The sequence below is a fragment of the Podarcis filfolensis genome (genome assembly GCF_964270895.1).
Source record: "Podarcis filfolensis genome assembly, chromosome: 7".
Classification (NCBI taxonomy): domain Eukaryota; kingdom Metazoa; phylum Chordata; class Lepidosauria; order Squamata; family Lacertidae; genus Podarcis; species Podarcis filfolensis.
Genome location: NC_139603.1, coordinates 68504516 through 68515922, shown reverse-complemented (window position 1 = coordinate 68515922; position 11407 = coordinate 68504516). Strand labels below are relative to the sequence as shown.

Sequence of the window (11407 nt, the reverse complement as noted above, 5' to 3'; positions counted from 1 at the left end):
AGATTCCTAAGAAAAGCCTCTTGCTGTTGCATTATAATACTTGTTTTGTTGTACAATACTTTCCAAGGAAACGGCAGTCTCTTGCATTTCTTATGTTAGCAGCACATTTATGTCACGTGCGTGTATGTTCTTTTTGTTTTCAAAGGAAATGAGAAAACTCTTTCCAAAATAAATTCCTGCTTTGAGTCAAGGAATCCAAACACTAGTTTTTTCTCTTGGAGGTGTTTTTCAAATGAAGTTACACTCCTCCAAGTGCCTCTCTACCACATAGCTTTCTGAAAGATGTTTTGGTGCTGCTAAGAAAGGCTAGTGGGTTCATTCCTTCCAGGATAAGAGTTAATATCTTTGGCAGAGGACGTCCCTGTATAGCTCTCCACAGCAGCTGACCTGCCTGGCAGTTATCATTGTGAAATGTTTTAAGAACACAAACTCGGAAAACAGATGTTCACAGAGCAGAGGCTGAGAGTTCGGCAAGGTGGATGCTGCGGCTGGAAACTGGAAGAAGGAGAGAGAGAAATCTTATACAGAAATGGGAGTGGACAATGGAGAGCACACTTTGACCAGGGTTTTGATTTGGGCCACTCAGCCTTGCCAATCCCATTCCTCATTCAACTCCTAATCCTTTTCCCATTTATGGTGCTTGGTACGAATCCCTGGAACAGCGGATGGATTGGGTTGGAGTGGAGTGGAGTGGAGTGGAGGAGCATGCAAAAAGCAGTTAGTTAGAACCAAGTCTTGTGGCCACAGATTCCTTGTACCTGGACGAGGGAAACGTGCATGAGATCTGAATTGCTGCTAGAGGAATAGATTAAATACGTTTATAAATATGTGTCCCAGTGTGTGTTTTCCATTTTAATACTAAGGTATTTATTAGAACTTGAACTTTATTTACAGCTGTTTTGAAATAGGGCCATATTTAAATAATGTCAGCTGATGCTTCTTAAATTCTGCCTTCGCTTTTCTTTAGAAGGGAAGGCAGAATCCATTAGATCTTCTTTTGATCTGTTGATCCCTCAGCTAAACATGTGAATCATAGGCTCTACAACTGAGCTACAGTCATTCTCTAGGCATTCTAATGGGCTTTCATCACAGAACAACCAATAAAGCAGAATAAATCCATCACTAGCGCACTAAGGTAAAGGTAAAGGTACCCCTGACCATCAGGTCCAGTCGTGTCCGACTCTGGGGTTGCGTGCTCATCTCACTCAAGAGGCCGGGAGCCAGCACTTGTTCGCAGACAGCTTCCAGGTCACGTGGCCAGCGTGACTAAACCGCTTCTGGCGGACCAGAGCAGCACATGGAAACGACGTTACCTTCTCGCTCCCCGCCGGAGAGCGGTCCCTATTTATCTACTCGCACTTTGAGGTGCTTTTGAACTGCTAGGTTGACAGGAGCTGGGACCGAACAACGGGAGCTCACCCCGTCGCGGGGATTCGAACCGCCGACCTTCCGATCAGCAAGTCCTAGGCACCGTGGTTTAACCCACAGCGCCACCCGCAGTCCCTCACTAGCGCACTATTATTGTGTTAAGAAGATGTTGGAGAACCCACCTGCAATAAAACACAAGTCTGGAGGAACTCCTAAGAGTCCAGGTTGTCCTTCAGGAAATCTTCACTCCCACGGTGTGGTGTGAAGGGACACGTGAGGCCACAACCCCTCTGAAGCTAAGCAAGTCAGAGTCCAGTCAGTGGTCTGGATGGGAAACAACCTGGGACCCACAACTGCACTACCTTGGGCTCCATGATGGAAGGACACGTGTATGTAAAAAAAGAACAAAGAATTCTGAACTCTGCTCTGAACTCAGTAGATAGCGTTAGGTGAGTCTCTCTTTCTCTCAGCTTCGTTCTCTACATCTGCAGTATGGGAGATACTGCCTTTGTCGTTAGGACTGCAGCTCTCCATAATGCATGCAAAATGCCTCAAATACTTGCTTAAAAGCCCTATACAGATACAAATGCTACTGCTATTGTTGTCTATAATGGCCCACCAAGTCGTAAGGAGAATTTTATCACCCCTGCTTCCCCAGATTTCTGATGTGCAGTAAGAAATATTTCATCAGCACTTGGTAGGGATGGTCAATGGCCATCTGGTGATGAAGAACAGACAGTTGTCTGTCTTGCCTGTGTATGTATGTAGCTAGCTAGTTGGCTGAGGTCTGTGTGGTAAATTGAGTAAGGGGCTCCAAGGAAAAAGAAAAAAATTAATCTGTACTCTGCCAAATTTCTGTCTTGTGAGGGGCATCAGTTGTCCCATGGAGGACAGAAACTCACAAGTTATTTGCCTTTCTTGCATCTTTCTTGAATTGCCCTGTCCTGGGCCAGGGGCAAGAATGCACATGGTCAGCCAGTATTTCAGTTGTGATTCTTCCCCCTGCCCTCTCTCTCCACTGTCCTTTGTTCAGCTTAGGGCTGGGAGACAAGTAGCTGCAGTTCACTCTCTTTCTTGGCTCAGAGAGGAGCCTAGCAACACAGCCTGAGAAACCTCTTAGTAAAGCTAGCAGCTCCTTTTTGTAAGGGAGAAGTAATAATCAGCACTGTACAAAACAATAGACTTTGTTCTTAGTCTGCCCACCCTATGTGTTTTGAGCCAATAATGACAGTGTGAAACAAAATTCATGTCAAACTCTTTGTTGTAGTCACCACTGATAAATATCCAGGGACTTTCCAGGAGTTCACCGCCATCACATGAATGTGTCAAATTTCCTTTCTTCTGGAAAGCAAGGAAATCTGTTCTAGCTTTGGGGCAGGGGAAGGAAAGGAAATGCGATGCACTGCATCATTATCATCATCATTTTGTATTATTTATCTTGCCCAGAGGTTTCATACAGCTGTTAATCAGCTTGGGGGAACAGGTGGAATTCCTGCAGGACACTATAGGATGTGGCCCTCCAGGCGTTAATGGACTCCAGCTTCCATCTGTCTCAACCAGCATAGTCAATGGTCATGGATGATGGGCAATGTAGTCCAACATCTGGAAGGCAGTGGGTTAGCAAGTCCTGCCCTAGGCCAATGGCCAAAGTATAGAACAGGAGTCCCCACCCACCCACCTAATTTTCCCCAATTTATTGGAATATTCCCATATCAGATAAATTCAAATTTACAGGAGACTGGCATCAAGATTGGTGTTAAGGGTAGCACCATGTGGAATATGTTGATTAAACGGGAATGCAAAAAGCTGCAAACACTCAGTAATTTCTGGTGTGGACAAGTCCTTTTTATGCCACAAATGTTCTGGTTTTGTTTGTCTTTTGTTCCAGTTTTGTTGAGCTATAGCACAAGAGAGCCTCTCCGGATAGCAACAAAGCAGTATCATTGGAGAAGCATACAGGATGTGTGGATGCTCCAGTATAAATCCACCACTATTGCATGATTATTGCATCAAGGACATGTTGAAGAATCCACCTGCAAAAAGACCCTTACTCTCAGGTACCCATACATAGCCTTACAGTCTGAGCAAAGTACAAGAATCATTCTGTTCACCAAAGCTTTAAGAAGCAATTTGAGAAATAAATTCCCACTCTCTCCCACTCAGAAGCATAAGCTAGAAATCAAGGTTCAAATGACTTTAGGGAACAGGTTTTTGGTGTGACATGCTGTGTTTCCAAGCTGTGTTTTTCATCAGAAAAGTAGGCCATCCAACTATAATGTTTGCTTCTATTTTGGGGCCAAACGAGAAATCAGTTTTATGTAACGTTCATCCTTCATGTATCACAGCCTGCCTCCTGCAGTCTAAAGGCAATGCTGCTTTTTTCTGTTCCTAAATGTGGGGAGGCAGTAATTGTGGGATCAATACAGTTTTGAGACTTCAGGTGGCATCTCTTATCTCAGTAACAGCTGTTTTTGCAGTTCAGGACCTCAAATCATTCACCCTTATAGCTGGAAAAAGAATTCCCATATGCCTTTAACTTGTGTGAATCGATTTTGAATATCAGTCTCAAAGCTGATGACATGTGAGCCTCTTTTAGAGATGGAATTTATATAGATCCTGTTTGATCTTCAGACAAGATTTGCCCCTGATGTGACTTACAGTTAAAACCCGCACAAAGGATTTTACATCTGGAATGCATTATATTAGGGGTGAGGGCAACCGGCAGTCTTTTTTGACATCTTGCAATTGATTACACAGGCTGTTACTATTTTGGAGTAGGATTCAATCTTTTATTGGCAAATTTTAGTTGATTTGGAGCTCTTCCAAGGTGACCAGCTTCCTTTAAAAAAAAAAGGACTTTCTTTAATAAAGACAAGTGATCAGAAAATACACTCGGAAGTGTGGGATAACATTTGCTTGATGTCATCTAACCTCTGTAATCTCCCTGAAAACACATCAGAATTGATACTCAATAGAAAGCTGATGTTGTCTAACCTTCCCAGAAGCCTTGTGCAAACAAATGAGGATGGATCCTCAATAAATAGTTAATCTGGAAATCCAGGTTCTCCCCTCTAAATGAAGAGGGCAGGAGCTGTAGTTGGAATCAAAGGTTGACTAATACGCTACTGACTTAAAATGCTTTTTCAGAAATTACAAGAGGCACGATAAACGACCATCCCAGAAGGCAGGACCACCAACCTGTCAAAACACCTGGCATCATAATGAGATCAGGTGACCCTTTTTTGCCTGCATGATATTTGAACTCAAACCATGCAGGCAAAGGTACAGGCCACAAAGTGCTGATTATCACTTGCAGTGCCCCTTGCAAAACACTCCACCTGACCTGACAGTTAGCTGATGGTTGGGTCTTACAAAGCGCTGTGCACAGGGCTTTGCAGGCACTGCACAGAACCTCCATGTCAAACCCAACTGTTTGTGAGTGACTTAATTTTATTTTAAAAATCGCACAAACACTGAAAGCAAAATGGATAGACCATGTGCCATTGGCACCAACTGTGCCAATGGGATTTCATCTAGTATGAGAGCAGTAGGAATGCAAGACATGCAGATTTCTTCATCTGCTCTATTGTCTTCAAAGAAGTACAGACAAATTGACAGAAGCCCTCATTTCCCATCCTATATTGTACAAATCATTTTGCATGGGACGTCTCCACCATTGACTCAAGAGTGTGCATTATTCCCATTTCCATTCCTGCTGAAATGAAATATAGCCTGCAACAGCTTGATCACTTTGCAGATGTCTTGCTTGGGTAAAGAGGCAGAGGGGAGAATGTTGGGAGCACTTCTACAATAAGAATAATTCATTTTGTTCCTCGCCGCTTACCGGGTTAATGCGCTCAAGACTAGAATTAGAAGGGCTGCCTACATTTTGCAAAAGTTTTCCCTCTTTGAACACTAACAGACCTTAAAGGCTAGCCAAATTCCTTCCACTTGCCATTGATCTACCTGGCTCTCTGCCTGGGATAAGAGCAAGTTCTGCTCGCTGAGTCATGCTTGTTTTCTCTGAGCTACTCTTGGGAAAGGCTCAAATTGCTTGTTTCTAGACCAGGGAAGCATCACCCCCACCCCGTCTAAAAATGTCATGCTTTTCTGTTAGTGCAGGTGAAGTGTAAAGAACAATAAGTACAGTGTACAAAGCTAGATTCATGGGGATGGCACTGACAAGAGTCCACAGTTGATCCAGGGCCCAGGAACCTGGAGCCAATTCTGCAACATGCACATCTTCAAGAAAGACTTCTGGTAGGTCCAGGATTCTCAAATTGTCAGGCAAACTTTCTTATGAATGCTGCAAAAGCAGGTGAGACTCTACCAGAAACCTCTCTTCCATTTTATGCATACATTTCTGATGGACAGATGCTCTTCATGACCCCAACATGTGAAATGGCCGTCTCCAACGCACCCACTTCGGCTTAACTGTGGGTTAAATTTCCAAACCGCAAGGCAGCTGGTTTGAGAGAAAACACATGAAACAGCAGTGTTTCTCAAGAAGCTACAGGACAGATGCTGTTGCACATCACCCCAGTCTCTGAGCAGTCAGACTCACTCAGTAGAGACTGTGGTGTCTTTAGGATATATGGTTTTATTTACACATTTATACAACCTGAGCATAGGATGGAAGGGCTCACAGCATTGGCAGCCCCAACAGATCTTGCTTCCCCATTCAGTTCCCAGCAGAGCCCCAGCACAGAGTAGCACAAAGCTAAATATGTGTCTCTGCCACTTCTTACATTCAGCTTTTCCAGCTCACTCACTCACACAACTCTCTAGACCAGTTCCCCTTGGACTATTGTTTTCCATCACTCAGCTGTAGCTATTGCAACCTCTTTGGACGTGTAAATCATGTTACTTAACAAGTCAGCCAAAGCCATTACCTAGACCAGAGGCTTTCAACCTTTTTGAGTCTACGGCTCCCTTGACCAATTACATTCTTTCTGTGACACCCCTGTGGGGCCCAGGAGCCCAGTTATGTCACCCCTTGCCTGCAGAGCCGGCAGCCTCTCACCTTTTTTCAAACACCCTCCCTTGTGGAGTGTTCCCTCGGTCTCCTCTCAACTTCTCTCTCCTTGGGAGTCCTCTGGGCAACCACAGCTGCCACCCCCTGGTCTCTGAGCTGCTCCGCCTGCCCCAAAGAGAGGTGCCTCCTCACCATGCCCCACAGGGGCTAGGGAAGCACCCCCTGGCCAGCCCCAGAGGTACCATTCACCTGGGGAGCTTGTAGCCAGGGCTGCTGCCACAAACAGCTGTGCAAGCCTTCGGGAGGCAGAGACGCGAGAGGCACTGGCAGACGAAGGTAGGGGCGGGGGGGCGGATCACCCCGGGTGCCATCCAGGAGGGGAGATGACATTGTGGCCACCCCTGCCCCCGCCCCCTGGGATGCTCAACGCTCGACGTGCACCCCCCCCAATGCACACCATTTGCTGCGCACCCCCCCCCCGCTGTGCACCACACCCCTGGGATGCGCGCCAGCCACACCCCCGGATGTTCGCCACTCCCGGTGCTGGAGCAGATAGCTTCGCCACTGGCGATAGGGCATCAGAGGAGGGAGAAAAAGAAAGAGGGACAGAGGCCAGTGTTGAAAACCACTGACCTGAACAAAGGAACTGGTTTGGCAAGCTTGCCCTTATACATTTCTCCCTTACACACACACACACGCAGGATCACAGTTTTGGAAGGCATGCAGGGTATCATCCAGACTACCCTTGCCCAGAAAAACTTCATAACACTATGGACTGTGGCTCCAATGTGCTCCCACTGGTAGTGTTTGAAGCTTTGTACAGTACATGTCATGTGTACAAAGCTTCAAACACTACCAGTGGGAGCACATTGGAGCCAGAGTAAATGGTAATGTATACTCAGCCTAGTAGATGTGTACAGCAACAGCTAGCTATCAGCCATAAAAGCCCACTAAAGAAACCTATTCAAGCTACTAGTTCTCACCGAGGACACTTCTTTAATTATCAACTAAACAACAACAACAATAATAATAATAAGGGCGTCTCATCCCTTTGTGGCCTTGGCAGTATTATTAAAGAAGATCACAGTAATATGGGATAATGTCAGCTCTGGCATAGTTTCCTTCAGAGTTCATTATATTGAACAGAGCAGGCAGTTCCTTACAAACAACCAGGTCTAGGTATATTTTGAGCTAAATTGCTGGAACATTGCCAAGATGTCTGCACAGTTCCCAGGACGTCTGATAAATACAGGAGACTTTGTTCTGGGTGGTGCCAGTGGCATTGGTTTTAGAGCATACAAACTACAAAATATGCGGAAGTCCTTGCTTCTTGGAAAGAGCAGAACGTGGCATGTTGCCTCCTCTGACTATTTTTTAAGCCATGCATGAACTCTCACCTGCTTCTGAACTGGGTGGCAATTTATAACACGGCCAAAGCCTCTGTTTTTGGTGTAAATGATTAGGATTAAAGTAATCACAAAACATTTAGCAAAGCCAACTAGAACTGATGTCGTGAATCACGTGAAGGAAATGTGACCTCTCTTGCTTAAAAGAGAGTGATTTCGTTCGGCCTCTTTTAAGCTTGTGCATGCAAATATGGGGATTTTGGTGTACATAGTATGCTTGCCAAACCATTAATTCTCAAATGCGGGATGGGATCCATCAGAGGGTCATGGTGAGGCAGCAATAAACTGTTGAATCGGTCTCAGCTGTTAATTAGCAGTTCTGTCTTTTTGGGTGATGATGGGTGACTGAGCCATTTTGAATGTTAGAGCTTCCTCTAACACTATTTATTCTGCTGGTTGGCTTTTGTACTGACCATCAGCTCAGGTATCATCACAGTTTCTTTGTGGCTTGACCATATCAGATATTACGAATCGGCATGTCTGAAAATGCCTCCAGACTCTCACTATTTTGTGGGTGGAATTCTGGCACCTACTAGACTGTTAGGTTTCTACAAGTAAAGTGGATTAAAGGGCTCTATTGACCTAGTGCAACAAATCCACTTAAAAATAGATCTTTTCTTTCCCCCAGCTTGGAAACTTATGGGAAAATGCATTGGAAAGTGTGTGATGAACAAATCACTAATTGGAAGATGTGTGAACACCCCACAAGCAAATCATAATAAATGCTTCGTTAAACTCCAGATTATAATCTAACCTCCATGTAAACTTTGTGCAACCAAATCGGGTTGAATGCTCAACAAATAAATTATCTGGAGAGACTCTCGCAGTTGCAAATCTGGAAGCATGTTATCCGATTATGCTTTCTGTCTCTCACTCTCTGTGCTTTCTGTCTCTCTCCTTGTCTCTCTCCGTCCTGCCACGTCTTCTATAAAGAAACCTCATCATACTGGGTCTATGCCCAGACAGCAGCCAGGGCTTCCAGCTGTGGAGTCCCTTCTCTGCTGAGTCATGGTTGTCATTTCCCTGCAGAAACAGGCTGAGCAGAGTGGAGTGATGATCCATGTCAACCATCAGTGGATGCTAAGCTGGACCTACAGCCTTCCCGTTAATAACAATAATAACGAACAACTAATTGAATAATAACGTTCACAAATGAAGTACACTCCTTCTGGGATCCAGTACTTCCTTAAATCAATACGCTCGTTATATCAGTCACATGATCAAGCAGAAGGTGATTTAAAAAAACAACAACCAACTCAAATTCTGTTCAGTGATGAGGGAGAACTGTAGATGTAATGTTTGGAAGTAGCCAAAGATTGAATTCCTACTTTCTTCATTCCAGGAAACAAAAACTGGGTGGTAAGTGCGTGTGTGTGTATAACAAGTTATGATTTTATCCAACAAGCTGGCCTCTGCTGGGGGAGGGTATTCAGAGGCTTTGGGGAAGAGAGCAGAGAATTACCAACACGGCCCTTTTTGTAATTTCTCTTTTACCTTCAAGTTGCTGTGTGTGATTTACACATGCACACGCACACACAGTGTTCAGGAAGCTTCATAAATCAATTAACAGCATACTAATGAGAAGGGGGAGAATTTGGACTACCTTCAAAAGTGTAATAGAAACTTAGGCAATAGAAACTTTTATGCTGTCTTGATCTGCTCTCCACTTGCATTTGTTTATTCGGAAAAAAATCCTGGAGCATCCTGTTCTGGAATGATTCTTATCTATTGTTCTTATTTATAGTTTCAGCTGAATGACCTGCAGTTGAATCTGTGTTCTTCCAGCTCTGTTTCCCTTTAACTTTGACAGAAAATTGAGTCCCCTGTGTATTTAAACAAACAATGGGCTGGTTTTCAGACATCTGATTTCCGAGCAGGTAAAATGAGTTTACGGTCTTTACCTCTTCAATTTCTGTGTGCTTGTGTGGAGCAGGGCAATCCAGTGCCACACGCAGAAGCCGGAAGTTTCCGGCAACTAGAGAGAACGATCAGCCTCTCTGTCACGATGAGCCATTATTTCATGCCTGTGCGAGGCAAACATTTTCCCACACAAAACTGAATAGTGAAATAACCAAGTTGGAAGAGCTTTAACGGCCTCAGAAATCATCACAAAAAAGCAAAGAAAGAAAAGAAAGAAATCATCACTGAGACTTGGATCTCACATTATTTTACCACAGGGTACTGCCAAAAACAGCATGGTTTGGTAAATTACCCATTTCTCATATTGTAGCCTATTACAAAACTCTTACTATGCAGAGTGAAGCTGTCATACAATGAGTTCCCCAACCCCATGAATGCACAACATGATTCCTGCACTCCAGCTTAATAAGTACATTAAAATGGTCGCCTCTGAGGAGTGCTGCTTTCTGAGGTCAGCACTGGCCCAGATATTTGAAGCTGCCATTCCTCTCCAGGACTTTGGTAACTGTAGCTCTGCTACAGCTTCCAGTATTCTTTGGGGAAAGTAGCATGCTTTCAAGTGCTTTAAAATGTATGGTGTGTACTCAGCCTTCATTTCCTCAAAAAGGACTGAATGTTATGCTTTGTCTTGTATCTGTCGGTCAAAATGCATATTAAAATAAGAGGGGACAAAATGAGGGCAAAGCTTTGTCAAGACGCAGGATCTATTGGCGTACATATTTATTTGTAAACAGAGTAACCTTGCCATCCAAACCAGCGCTTAAAATGACTTACAACCAAAGACTTAAAAACAACAGTACTAATCTCATAAAAGTCACAATAAACATCAAAAAAACCTCAAACACAATTTTTATTTTTATTTTTCAAAAAGGATGATTTTAAACGGTTAAGAACTCCTCCGGCATAAGAACACACGCAGAATGTTTTAGGAAAATTGGTTTAACTTTGTGTAATGTTGGGCATGCTCCAAAATGAAAGACAGATCAGAAACCAGGCTCCGGGCTAAACTGGCGGCCGTCTCTTCATGGAAGGCGCATGTTAAAATAGCTATTTTATTTCCAGCGCTACTGATGAAACGAGATCCTGATCCTGCACTTGCAGGGTTGGGCACGTGGCCAGAGAAAACTCTCTTCAAAAAAAAGGCGTTCCAAATAGGATGTGTGTCAGATCATCTGCGCTGCAAAGAATGGAATGCAGACCTCCGGGCCTCCTAAAGGAGCGGCAGGATTAAGTGGACCCACATTGCAAAATGCAGACAAATAAACATCCACAGGAGCCACTCCGGGACTCTGCAACTTGTGACCCACCAAGAAGAATGGTCAGCTGGCTATGTCTGCAGCCTGCCATGTCGCGGCCAGTCCCTCTGGTTTTAAAGTCTCAAGCAGGCACCAAAAGCTGCACATTTATAGAGAGCCATACAGTCGCTGGGGAACATACACGGGAGAGTGGGCCACCCTCAGTACAGAATGCGGGACTAGATGGGCCTTTGGCCTGATCCAGCAGGCCTCTTCTTATGTTATGTGCCCATGATGAGACTGGCATCAGTTGCTAGTTTCCAGTTCCTTATTCCTAATTCAGATCACTGCAGATGGTGACAGCAGTCATGAAATTAAAAGACGCCTGCTTCTTGGGAGAAAAGCAATGACAAACCTAGACAGCATCTTAAAAAGCAGAGACATCACCTTGCCAACAAAGGTCCGTATAGTTAAAGCTGTGGTTTTCCCAGCAGTGATGTATG

The 11407-nt window shown here is 44.4% G+C and overlaps 1 long non-coding RNA gene across 1 annotated transcript; it reads left to right on the top strand.

Moving 5' to 3' along the window:
- The first annotated feature begins 2519 nt into the window (after window positions 1–2519).
- Window positions 2520–10410, top strand: LOC310766917. The gene is made up of 3 exons (XR_014550524.1): window positions 2520–3425; window positions 5497–5628; window positions 8683–10410. It is a non-coding gene; the product is annotated as an uncharacterized lncRNA (long non-coding RNA).
- Window positions 10411–11407: the final 997 nt, after the last annotated feature.